Raw genomic sequence first — 12,779 nt, forward strand, 5'->3', positions numbered from 1 at the left:
TTCGTTGAGAGTAGGAAAGAGTATGTCTATCGTTACAGGATTCCCGTACCTCCGCTTGCATTATTCCCCAAGACGTAGCCGTATCTACACCGTTATGAGTGACACATCCCTTTTAAAAGAGACTGAACTCCTCTCTCTCTCTCTCTCTCTCTTTCACCATGGGCAAAACCATTTATTAAGTTATGATGAGTTCCTTCTCATAGCATAGCAAGAAATGAGAAGAAGATTATGAGAAAGAATCTGTTCATAGCATGTGTTCTACCCCGCATATATTCTATTATTCGTGTGTCCTATGCTGTAAGTGTCCTATCATGTGTGTGTTCTATCTTGTTTGCGTCCTATCCTGTATGTGTCCTATCATATATGTGTTCTATCTTGCATGTGTTCTATTCTGCACGTGTCCTTCCTGCATGTATCCTATCCTGTATGTCATATGCCTTATGAATTATCCTGTATGTATCCTATCCTGTAAGTGTCCTTTCATGCATGTGTCCTATCCTATATGTGCCCTGTCCTGAATGCGTCATTTCCTATATGTTTCCTATCCTATATGTGTCCTATCCTGCATATGTTCTCTCCTATATGTTTCCTATCCTAGGTGTGTCATATCCTGCATGTGCCTTATCAAATTTGTGTCCTATCCTGCATGTGTTAAGTAAAAACAAATTGTAGTTTGTCACATTTTAGGTCTTCAAAAACAGTGTTAAGCTGCTCAACCACTGAATATTCATTCTTTTATGTGTTTAAATGTTAAAATATGTTACGAAAGTCTGTAGCATTATTCCAAATGAAGCTGAAAGGATCATCAACTCTCAGCCTACTTTGGTATTGAAGAACCTTACCTTCTGAAATATAACCTATGATAATTTATGAAAGGTTAGCTAAGGACACCAAAAAGGAATAACAACTTTCCCATCAATATAAATGATTAAAACAAAGCTGTATGTTGCATTATCTCATCTTTCCATTGTTGTCAAATCTCTTGCAGCTATTAAGTATGCATGTTGAGTTTTCACATTCTGTACTCTCGCACTAAAACTAACAATGTTTACTTTAGTTATAACAGAATATAAATACAGTGGTTTCCACTTATTGCAGAAAATATATATATATATAAAAAAGTGTAAAAAGAGATTCTGGGATTCAAGGAATGAACCTTTTGATCAAGTTCAGTTTCAGAAAGTCGTCTTATTGCAATATGGAAGACTCCGCCATTCAAATTGAGGAAGCACAAGTCACCAATGTATGTCCCAGCACACCAAGCCAAGTCACATCACGTTCGTCCTAAATTTCGCTTATGTTAAGTCAGTTTTGAGGAACATAATCGACCTCAATAAAATCTGGTAGGCGGCTTTACGTTTAACAAGATCTAGCTCAAATCATTGCCCTTGTTTGTCTTAAAGCATCGTCCTTAGACTGAATCATGTTTGTCTGGGTCATCCGTACAAGAGGGACACGTGTTTACTACTAAGGTTAGGTCTGTATCGTGCATTGAAGTGATCTGATATACCATTGCTGAGACGAAACAACAAAATGTAACTGATTGCTACGGTGGCCTAGTGGTTAGAGCGTCCGTCTCGGATGCGGAAGGTCGTGAGTTCGATCCCCGACCGAGTCATACCAAAGACTTACAAAACTGGTACCAACAGCTGCCTCGCTTGGCGCTCAGCATTAAGATGTTAGTGTTAGGACTGGTCGGCCTTGTGTCAGGATAATGTGACTGGGTGGGACATCATGCTACATGTCTGCGGCATCATACCCCAGTGCTAGGCATAACTATAAACTGCCACACAGCGATATGACTGAAAAATTGTTAAAGCTACGTTAAAAATCCAAATCACACGCACACAATGTAACTAAGAATCCATAGCAAAATGATGGTGGCGGTCTTATATCGTGTCTTTTCTCCACTTTTTATAAGATTTGAACCAAAAATGCACGTTCTTCTTTACATGATCGTACGTATCATATTGTAACATTACTCAGTTATTCCCCATTCCGACAAGGCAGAGTGACCCAAAAATACAGCTTGAAGTAGCTGCAAGAGGTATTTGTCAACTCAATGGAATATTCACTTTTCTGCCTTTTACGTTGGATGTCACCTTTCTCACTTTCGAGTTCATTCGACTCTCATAGGAGCATATTTTCAATAGTCTCTTCTCCAAATGGGAGAAACACAACTTTACATAAAATGTAAATTCAAGCTATCCTTACCCAATATTAAGAACAGGGCGAGTTCTCAGTCAGTACATAAAGGCAACAGTAGCCTAATAACGAAAAACTGGACATTGTAAACCTTACCTCCTAAAAACAATCTTCAAATCCATGTTAGTGACAAACTGGACTTCTGAGTGTTAAAGCACTGCACTTGCTTAGTAAGAAAACAAAGATATTAGTTTATTTTTCTACAACGATGAGTCATTTTTTCAAAATTATTTTTTAAAATAATTGTATTCGGCTGGTCATTAGACAACATAACAAAACGTTTACTAGAGACTAAAAAATTAGACACAAAATGAAATTACTTAAACATGATGAAGACACTAGTATAAGAGATGTAATGGGATGTCTTGTGTTGTAAAAACCTGCTTTTTCATTTCAATGACACGTTAAACGTATTTTCATTAATGACGAAAAATGTTGTACTCAGTGAAATATAGAAGCTAAACATATTTCAACATATGTAAATTATTTATTTTTTGCAATTTGAGTGTATCATGATAGGAGTGTATCAGTGAATGCAATTTATCATGATCGTAGTGTAACAATGTATGCAGTGTCTCATGAACGCAGTGAATCAGTGTATGCAATTTATCATGATCGTAGTGTATGTGGTATATCATGATCGCAGCCTGTAAACAGTGTCAATGACACTCTCCAATGCTGCCACGTCTGCACACAAGTTTGCCAGTTGGATTATTTCTCCTGGCTTATTCCAAAACTTTCTAGAAAATCAATTCATTGTTTGTGATGCACTGAGTGTACAATTTTTCCACAATGTAACTATAAGGGACAGATAAGCTACAACGATCCAGCGGCGTTATTGCTAGGGTCAGTGACGTTATTCAATCACATAGTATTTCTAGATCGCTCAGTTTAGAGGTCTTCAGTACTATAAAAAAAAGTCCTTTGAATTATGCATAATTCCAAGAATTCCCACATTTATGACAACAAGTATTTCTCAGCACACCTGCATTATGAGGGCGCCACAGTTCATTATATATTTGCCCGTGAAGGACTCCTATCCTAATTATATGGAAGAAACCAGAAGCCAGAATGAAGATAAAACATAGTATATATGAGCTTGGTTATGCCTTAAATGTGTGATAATTAAAAGTAAATGTTTAAAAAGGAATCTTTTGAGAATTAATTATATTTGTAACTGATAAAACGACAATGTTTTATTTACGGGACTTCGGTATTTTTAGAGACCTGACTTCGGAACACTCATTAGTGAAAATATCAGTGGATTGTTTAGATGAGGAATTACATGTAGATTCAAGATAAATATGCAGCGGGCCATGTGATTTTCTCTATACTGACGTTTGCATTAAGGTTGGCTCTGTATTAAGAAATATAGGTTTGATCTTGATCATTATGAACTTTAAAGTTACTTTATCCTTAATATCATAGTGTTTCCATGTTTTTACTATTGGAGTTGAGTTGGTACCGTTAGCCCTGACGATCTAAATAAACCACTGGGTCGAGCTTTATTCACTCGGCATGCCATATTTTGTATATGTTTTATTCTAGTCTCGCAAGGTAAATACAGTTGGCTGTATGCCTCCGCCTTCAACATATGTGCTAGCTAATGGGGAAAAATTATGTATGTGAAGTTTCTGGACGATATGTGATTTTAATAACGACTCTGCCGTACTAGAGTCGTCCATATAGTAGCCTGTAACAAGTATAATTAAATTAAACTAATTAGACTAATTAAAAGAACACAGTGTGACTAGACTTCAATGCTCAATTAATTAATGGTATATTAAAACATGCGGCCATTTAAATCCTCAGAGAGACTGATAATAGTGTTAGTCTTGATTTTATTGTTATTAAAAAAAAATGCCATCGACTGCAAAGTTTGCTTAATAATGCGGATAAAACGGAATTATGGAAATTTGAAGTAAGCGAAAGTTATACATGGATTAGAGAAAAAGTAACGAAATATATAAAATGTAGAGTATGAAAACTGGGGGATAAACTGGACCAAAACTTGGAAAAACTGGGAAAAAATAAGATCTTTAAAACACAAAGTATCATTTTTAAGTATTTGCACAACGCCTGGCTTACAGGCGAAGGAGCAATAAGGGTTTCGGTAGTACCGATAGCGGTAACGCATATGCGTGCCGAACCCTGCCCCACCGCGCGACTAATATTTCGCTGCAGATAAAACATAATTTCAACCCCAACTTAAAAAGACCTTCAACCCAAACTTATAAGAGAAAAAAGATTTTTTTATTATCATATATATTTTTATTTATTATTGTTTTTAATTTTTTTTTTTTTTTTTTTTTTTTTTGATTTGACGTTTTTTGATAGTAAGGGATACAGGGAACCTCTACGTGGGAGAAGTATGTTGCATAGACGTCGCATGGCTAAGTCACAAGGCGCTACGCGAAGTGGACAGGCCTGCGAAATAGTGACAGAAAACCCCACGCAGAGGATATGGACAAACATAACAGAAACATGGGAAAATAGTAACATTAAAAGAAGAACAAGTCTAACAATACTAACTTAACTAACACATAAATACAAGTTATAACTTTTGGAACTCTCAATTACACTTTCAATAAAGGAGAGAGCTACACTCCTGTAAAGGCGAAACATTCAGAAAATAAAGGAAAATGTGGAACCTTTATCGGACAAGCCTCTTATTCAATAAAAGATAGAGAAAACGAAACATATGACCACTCACTCAAAACAATAAGTTTATTTTATAAAAACAAATATCACACCGTTTTCTCTACCAAATTTCGAAAACTCAGTCCAAATATTTAATGAAATAACTATCCTATGAATGCAAGAGAGGACAACTGGGGAAATTCGACAATAAAGGCCGTCCCAACATATAAACATATAGCACACATACACATAGCATATACATATAGCATACACGGGTCTTAGGGATCTCTGGCAAAGATCACCAAACACATAAGGGAAGGAATTTCGACATCGGGGATACAACCCAGTGTCGGATGAACAACCCTTTAGATAACACTAGGAATTAAATACCTAATCAAAAATTCATTAACATTTTTGATCAAAATTTTACTATAAATAATACAAACATACACACCTTCGGGGGAGACAGGAACACATAACAGCCTTTTTTTGTTCTTTTTTTGAAATGGGGGGGGGGGCATCTGTCTGGTGCCCCCCAAAAATAAAAAATAATGCGGTTCCCATAATATTATAATTTTTGGAGAGACATCGTCACGTATTCAAGGTATTATCACAGATGTGTTGAGCAGTTATACCTGAGAATTATTAGTGTATTGTATATTTATAAGTTACTGCATTTGTATGTGAAAATATGAACAAGTTTTTTTCGGACACATATACTGCTCGACCTTAGGTGTGTTGTATATCCATCCGACAAAACGACTTCATATTTTCTCGTACGCATGCAGTAACCTTTTTATTATATGCTCATTTTCTGATTCTACCTAAGGCTTATTTACATAAACAAAATACACTAAAAGAAGCAAAGTAACTGAATTTATGCTGTATTCCAGACTAAATGCACAAGCGCAGATTCATCGTTACACAACAACGATAATAATGGGCACATAACTCCGCCCGGCTAAAGCTGAACTTAGTAGCACGAACGAGTCCACGTTCGATATAAATTGTCGTATTGATCTATTTAAAATTGAAAATCAGAATCATATTGTGAATTAATGCGCATTGCAACAACATTTCTATTTGGTCTGGAATGAAAAGAGTTTGGTATTTTTGTCAATTGTACTGAATTTCATGATTATGGACTGGATTTATCTGTGTCAATTCTACATGTAGTAACATTTGATTTTAGCAGCGTGAGAGCAGCGCCATGACTCATCTGCATATGTGTTTCTGTTCTGACACTGAATGTTTGGAATCATAATGTGGGGAAAATATGAACTCTTTCAACTGTAATTATTAAAAAGACGCTATGGAATATGATGTTCATTTCATTTTGAGTACAGTAAGGAAGATGTTATTGCACTTGGAATATAGTCGAAATTACAGCACAGTTTAGAAATGTGTAATCAAGCTTTATAATCTATGACATAGCTCATGTCATTCGGAATTGCAGACCTAAGAAAGTACATTTTGAGGATATTCAGCATTTAATTTGTAAGTATATTTTGCCATTCTTATTACCAGCTAAATAAGATACGTTTATACCTTGTCATTTGCATGCTCCTTGTTGGGACCCCAGCAATTGTATGACCTGTCTAGCGTCTAGCGCTAGCCTAAATTCGAAACTTTGTATCAAAAATGTTAACGTGGAATATTGCAAATCATCTGGTATGTGGCAGTTCACGAAACAGCTGCTTTAGTTCATTCAGAAACAAATTTAATCAACCAAAACATAAAGAGTCTACTACATGAGTGTACATGATTTGTTTAGAAAGTAGTTCGTTTTACACTATATTACTATTGGGCATACGTGTTGTGCACGTGCGTGCAATATGAAGGTATTCCATAAAACATTGCACGATTCGGACAATGTAAAGATAACGGAGACGAAAATGAGAATATAATAATGTATTTTATTGCATTGGATTGCACTGTAAATGTATCGCATTGTTATTTTATTGCATTGTATTTTGACGCATGACTACCGTTGTTTGGTTCATAAGTCGATAATTTCTAATGTGTAATGATTTAATATTGAATTTATGAAACTAGTTGAATAATGTAATCCATTTTGAGGTTCTTTTTATCGCATGGTTTGTATTCTAGCGAAATGAGTTTAGATATAACCTTATAACGATGCACCTTTGAATTCTCGAGCGTGAAAACATTGTCCCAGACGCGAGTTAAATTAGTAAATCTCCATTCGATAACCAGCACAATAATTGAAAGAGAAATTGTCATTCACCAATAATATAACATTTGACACCGATAACATCATCATCTGATGGAAATTCCTGTGTAATGTCACAGTTCATTGGATTAGGTCAGATGGAATAGTTGACATGCCATACACATGGATTTATGTGAGACTGTTTGCAACGTTTCCATCGAAAAGTGTATCGATTCTACTACTATGCAGCATCCAATGCGACAGGAACATGTAGCATTCCAGTGTTTGGATATATGTGTGCAGGGATGATTATTGGATGCATAACAAAAAATGCTAAATCTAAATTAGAAATGCTCCTGAGTATAGTGATTGTAATGTGTTTGGGGCTGATAATTTGCATTATTGGATTTAAACGAATATTGTGGTTTGATAACTTTGTCAGTTGGGAGACCAGCATTTGTCGACATTCTTTACACATGAGATGTGAAATTATTTACTCGTATATGTTGATCACATGTATTCGTATCGTTGCTTACAATTTACATATTAATCATATAGGTTTTTATCTAATAATACAAGGAGAACACTTCTTCTATTCCTCCTGTAACCTGTGTAAGATTCGAGACTGACACCTCGGGATACACTTCGCGTAACGTAATAACTTTTGCGCCAATATTTAGCTCAGGGATTCAACTTCTTATCCCTTCAAATTTTGCTTACTATCCCGCCGTTAAAGAATACGTGTCCGTTTTACATCGTTACCGTCGGACATGGTCGCGATAGCAACCGCTTACTTTACAAGTACAACGCACTCAGTGGAATAATGCCCTCTTACTGATCGACTGAAAGTGAGGTTATCAGTAGGCGCCATAAGACATTTTCGATGAACCAATGAGGGAGTGGTGTCCCGTTCAGCGCGGTATACTTACATATATCGCTTTTTTGAGGCTACTATAGTATTTAACTTAAGGATTGTGTTGCGAACACAATTTGGAATTTTCAGACAAGTTTTCCTTCGTAACTGTCGTGCTTTTTAATCAATTATTCGATGTTTCCAACAATCGGATAAAAATTTGAATGTGCATTATTTTCTAATAAGCATTTGAAGCGGTCATTATGATCTCAAGGGACAATTATTAATTAAATAAATAGTTGTAATTATTGTTTCACAATGCATCTAATTCTATTATTTGTCCATTATGCATTTGCAAAAGCTGCTAGTCATTACTGTTTCGTTAAAGACTATATTTCAACACCAATTATGTACCAGAAATGCTCAAAGGATTGCAGCTTCAAGAAGTAGCACAAAGAGTATACAGTATTCCGGTTTCTAATAAATATTAATATGATCCCTTTCATGTTCGTATCAAACACAGACCATTATATGAAAATAACATAATTTGATGAGAGTAATACTTTATTTCATAATGCATGCCGCAGTCATTAATCAGAGTTGGACCCTGAGTAGGCAGATCATCGATTAAATGCGACGGTAAAATTGATATTGTCAATTTGTATGTCTTTAATTGCAGGGTTCATTACACAATACCATGCTTGCTTGTGAGGTTGATTAAACAGAAACACTGCAAGTTCTTAAATTTTTTCATAAATTTATAACTCTTGGAATACATAACGTGCTTCAAAAATTTCAACTTCCCGCGATCAAACACTGATATACAATTTAATACACGAATCGAAATGCATGCATATGAAAAACGCGCTTGAAAACATGTATATTATTCACTAGCGATTTTAGTTTGCATTGCATTGCATTGCTATTGTATTGTATTGATTGTATTGTATTGTACTGTATTTTATTGTATTGTATTGTACTTTCTGTGGACACTGTTTCTTTTTCTTTTTGACATAATTTTACAAAACTTTCAAATCTTTCGTTTTTCCTTTGAGTTATGTACTGACTTTAAATGGTTTGAGCCAAACAGACTACGCACTTTGCATTTCTGTGCTATCTTCTTGAGGCAGCAAAATCATTCTTAAAAATATGGTTGCACAAACATTTTCGGCCAAGGGCCAGATTGCATTTCCTAAGACCACTCGAGAGCCGCAAACCCTAATTACTTTAATACAATTACTGTTCACGGGCCAGATTTATGTGTTGTTTTAATTAATTTGCCATGAGGGCCGAACAGAACACGTTCGCGGACCGGAGCCGGCACGCGGGCCGGGGGTTGTGCACCCTTGGTTTAGAACAACCAAATACTATGTTAAAGATACATTATTTTTTATTTTCTCTTAATTCTACGAAGGGTGCAACTTGCCTTCAAAACTGGTAGTTCGTCATTTTCCATAAAACACCTTGCTTGGTCGTCAATTTTATGTGATAGAAAATATAATAAGACGAGCGTTTGAAAATTGGGACAAACAGTATTTGGCATTCAACGTGTTCAGTTATAATTATAACCCACAGGTGCTCGACGCGAGCTTGATGTTAAGAAAAAAATAATAATCTAAAGGGAAAAAATCATGCAGAGCGACAAAAATACCCTAGATTACCCCAATGACCCGTTCTGACATAGGACCTTCTCTATCATAATATATAAGAGAGAAGGTACGGAACTTCCAAATACTTCGCTCCACCCATGACCCTCGATTTCCTTCTGCTATTTCCGTCTTTAAAGGCACGCGACATACTATATGGCTTGTTTTACTTCTGATATATTTTTCTATCCATCAAGCCATCATTGACTTTTCTGCGTTGTACCAAACTGAAGTTACGGGCTCCGAAACGTGCGATTTTCGTGAAGTTTTCCTTTGTGGTCACTTCCGTGTTCATCTGAAAACCGGTGACAAGAGCGATATGGACAATGTTTTCAACTCTATGGTGCATCCCTTCTTGAATTACAGAAGAGCGATAGATGCAAAAGTAAGTTTTTACTTACCATTAACTCGATTCGACTTTAGGAATCCTGTTCCATGCAAGTATTATACATTGTCTTCTTCACTGCACAACACATCGTATACATGCATCTCTATTTTCAGAATAGGCGGCACTAACGTCAACGCCGAAATATGATTGGCTCAAAAGGTTATTCTTATTATCATAGGAGCACGGAAGTGTCCACAAAGGAAAACTTCGCGAAAATCGCACGTTTCGCAGCCTGTAACTTCAGTTTGTTACAACGCAGAAAAGTCAATTATGGCTTGATGGATAGAAAAATATCTCAGAAGTAAAACAAGCCATATAGTATGGTCGTGTGCCTTTAAAGACGGAAATAGCAGAAGGAAATCGAGGGTCATGGGTGGAGAGAAGGATTTGGAAGTTCCGTACCTTCTCTCTCATATATTATGATAGAGAGGGTCCTATGTCAGAACGGGTCATCGGGATAATCTAAGGTATTTTTGTCACTCTGTCTGATTTTTTTTTCCTTTAGATTATTATTTTTTCTTAACATCAAGCTCGCGTCGAGCACCTGTGTTATAACCAGTGTCACAGCTTTCTCTTTTTATTGATCACACGAAGTATCTGTTCAAACAACAAAGGTAGTGTATAACGGGGCAATTCCAGGATTTTGTGAAGTCGTAAAAAGTAAGGAAGGTTGATGATCGGTTAGATGTGATAATAAAAATAGCATTATCGTTTTAATCTCATATTAACGACTTTTTCTACAATGGAATTACCATTTGAACATCTAATATTAACGATATTATCCATAAAGGCTTATCATTTGTACATCTAATATGAACGATATTATCCACAATGGCTTATCATTTGTACATCTAATATTAACGATATTATCCATAATAGCTTATCATTTGTACATCTAATATTAACCATATCATCCATAATGGCTTATCATCTGTACACCTAATATTAACATTATTATCCATAATGGCTTACCATTTGAACATCTAATATTAACAATATTATCCATAATGGCTTACCATTTGTACATCTAATATTAACATTATTATCCATAATGGCTTACCATTTGTACATCTAATATTAACAATATTATCCATAAGGGCTTACCATTTGAACATTTAATATTAACATTATTATCTATAAAGACTTAAACTCTGTACATCTAAAAAGTAATGACTTTATCTACAAAGGAATTCCTTTATGCAAGTGTGAATAAAATAGAATGGTTATTTCTTCCAGGTGAAGTCACCATTTTGGGGATATGCCGAGGATTCGTAAAGCTGCAACGCTGGGTGAGCAGAATGATCGCAACGTTAATAACAATGCTAGAACAAACGTTGCGATCTAACAGAGTAGACGTTCAAAGAGTAAATGGCATTTTTGACTGTAAAGTGATAGTCTAAGTCATGCAATTATACAATGATACGAACTATACAGACTAAAGGTCTAGCTTTGTTTCATGTTGCTTACCTTATTCTGTACAAGTAAGTGACATTGCAACCATCCAAAAGGCCCTAACACTCTAGATCACCGTATGTTAGTACTCCGATTTTTTAAATCTTTCCTGCTTTAAAAAAAGGTAGAGACGTGTAATATCCTTCTTTTGGAGTTTTGCACACTAGTGCCGATTAGTTTCAGCCTATTAGTATCACTACACGTATAGTTAAAGTTTGAACAGACACATTTTTCTCCGACAAATATCCAAAAGGTGTATTGAATTTGATAAAATGTCTAACCTTGTCTCAATAGTTACATTTCCACTCTGAAACTCAACTCGACATTCATCTGATAGATTAGAAAGCATCAGGTTAATGCATGAAGACGCTCTACTTTAAGACGTGCTGATTAAAAAACCATTATTTAAAGATAAACTTACCTTCTAACGGATGTGTAAAATGAATCACTGCACAGACTTTTTCATCAAAGTGACTTATGTTTGTAAATTGGAGCGCTCTCCTGAATACCTCTCCTCACACACTGTTTTATAATTGTTCCTTTTTTTTTCGCTAGAAGTGATCGGCAGTGTTGCTGATATGTAAACAACGCCGTCCTCACGCTGAGCGCTCAACGCTTCTCATGTCCTGTTGAATGCGGCTTTGTGTATGTATAAATACTGGCTTGAGAGTTTTCAATTAATAATCTTTAGCTCGTAATTTGGAAACTATGTCGAGAGCACCCGCTGTGGCGATTCAGACGTGTAAACATGCACATAGCGCATCTGGACGAATTAGAGTGGTATTATACATGGAGAAATCGATATTATTGCACAAAGGCGCGTGTCCAGCGGAAGCATAATGAATTGCAGAAATAAAGACTGGAAATGTTACACACTGATCGTAGGGAAGTGCGTTATGTGTAGGTCAAATAGACTTATTTGGTAAATTCGTGTAGAAAGTATTTAACTGGATTTAATCATGTTTGCATTTTCCTATGCCAATTATTTCTTTATAACAGACGAACACGTTCAGCAATTTGTGAAATAATTCAGCAATTTGTGAGATATAGTGTGGACTTGTACCATCAACACTCTATAGGCCATTTCAAGTAGAGTTGTTTCCTCCAATAATCATTAGCTACCTTGATTTCACCCATAATGCATTTCATTTCAGGTATATATATATATATATATATATATATATATATATATATATATATATATATATATATACAACCATTAAAACAAGCGCTGTTTCTATAATTAGTTTTAAAATCTACTGTTTCTAGTTCTAATTACGGTCTAATTAATTTTGAAAGATAGAATCTAGATGAATTTTCAAAATTCATATTTAATAGGTAAAACTGACCAATGGTCAACACCCGGACAAAAGTGTAAATAAATTAACTTTATCATCCAATCATTCATTTATGAATTTTGGA

The 12,779-nt window shown here is 35.4% G+C and overlaps 1 protein-coding gene across 1 annotated transcript in view; it reads right to left on the reverse strand.

Moving 5' to 3' along the window:
- The window catches only part of LOC149779301 (uncharacterized), a 139,562-nt gene extending 127,074 nt beyond the window's left edge, over positions 1 to 12,488 (reverse strand). The window contains exon 1 of the mRNA XM_089939916.1: positions 11,779 to 12,488. The gene's annotated coding sequence lies outside the window, so the exon portion shown is untranslated. The remainder of the gene's footprint in view (positions 1 to 11,778) is intronic.
- Between the last annotated feature and the right edge of the window lie 291 nt (positions 12,489 to 12,779).

Source organism: Sinohyriopsis cumingii, chromosome 17 (genome assembly GCF_028554795.1).
Source record: "Sinohyriopsis cumingii isolate HCF-2022 chromosome 17, ASM2855479v2, whole genome shotgun sequence".
Classification (NCBI taxonomy): Eukaryota; Metazoa; Mollusca; class Bivalvia; order Unionida; family Unionidae; genus Sinohyriopsis; species Sinohyriopsis cumingii.